Raw genomic sequence first — 1,675 nt, forward strand, 5'->3', positions numbered from 1 at the left:
TCATTCCAGAAGGAGTCCAGCGCTCTATCCAGGTGCCAGCTGCTAGGGACACCGGACACCATAAAACTCCCAAAAGTTACTAACCACCTGGAGTGAAGGTCACTCACTGATAATTAACTGACTTGTTTATCTCACTATGAAACAGCCAGGTAGAGGGGTGGTATGAGAATGGTTTCTTTGGAACGTGATGCACAGTAGTTCTCAGATTAGCTGGCTCATCTAATAAAAGCCCATATTAAAGTGTCAATCCCTGTCCTTTGCATTTTGGTTTCAGTCATTGTGGCAGTGAGCAAAGACTCTGGTATTTCCTCACAAAAAGTTACAAGGCCCACCTTGGAAGCTACATGTGACCACCTTCCTTTAACCATAGCAAGTTGCAAGGCCAGCCCAGAGCCACTGTGGGAAAGGATGATGCCAGGCCATGTGTGTGCTGTGCTCACTGGGGCTATCCTTCAGCAGCTGTGGTGGGGGGGGTCACAGAGGGTGCCTCAAGAGCCCTACCCACGCAGAATTTACTGGGACATCCCAATTTAAGTGCCCACAGCAGTTCTCTTATCACTGGAACCCCCTTTCCCCACCACACTTTTACATCTCACATGTAGTAGGTGGCTCTTTCTGGAGCCACTGAGGAGCTCCTGCTATTGCAAATTCCAACAGGGCTTGTGCACACACAGAAGGAATATTGAAGACTAGACCGTGCCCCAGTTGGAATGGTGGGACACCCGAGTTCTCTTTCCTTATGACCTTTCACCCTGTGGTCTCCCGGGTAATGAAGAACTATATAAGGGCATATAAAGTTTGTTTTCATGTTTGCTAATGACAGGACAATGACAAAACTATTTTAATGCCTACAAATTTTTCAGTTTCCTATGTGCAATAAAAGAAAAAGAAAGCTTCACGTAAGATAGCAATCTGATGAGTGTTCACCATATAGGTTTAAAGTTTTCTTAGACAACTTAGTAAACACTGGAAAAAAAAAATCTCCTGGAAAAAACTTTATTGAATCCTTAATGCAATGACTCCATTCTGCATCTCAAGGAAAGTCATCGATGAAGTGACCAAACCACATGTTAATGCTGACTGCTCAGCTCCAACAAAATCCTCTTCCCACTGCCTTGGATAAAGCTGGACCATGGGGAACCAGATTTGGAAGTTTAGTCTCAGAAAGTGGCAAGGCAGGGCCTCTCTGGTGGTGCAAGGGGTTAAGACGCAACCTATGAAGCTATCAGCAGCCACTGCAGCACGAGTTCGATCCCCGGCCAGGGAATTACCCACATGGTGCAGCAGACCTCTCCTGACTCGCCCGCTGCTCCCCTCAGCAGTGTATTTCAGTAAATCTGCCTGTTCTGCTCCCCACTCTGTCTCTGGTGAATCCTCTCACCCCCCCCCCAACACCTCTGGCCTGTACCCCAGTTCTTCTATGCATAAATAAATAAATCTTTAAAAAAAAAGGTGGTAAGGCAGAGAAGCAGCTGTAGGAAAGGTATAAACTCAGGTGCCAGATGGAACAAATCCCTCCCTTCTGCCTAAATAAACGATGCTACATAACACTAGCATGCTGTATAGTATTTCCAACCCCAATGAAAATGCACACTCACGTGAAAATGAATGGGAGGAGCTAACTAGGAATTGAATATAAAGTGTTTTGTAGCTCAGCAGTGTACTTCGGTCCTTC

The sequence above is a fragment of the Talpa europaea genome (genome assembly GCF_964194135.1).
Source record: "Talpa europaea genome assembly, chromosome: 8".
NCBI classification, from domain to species: domain Eukaryota; kingdom Metazoa; phylum Chordata; class Mammalia; order Eulipotyphla; family Talpidae; genus Talpa; species Talpa europaea.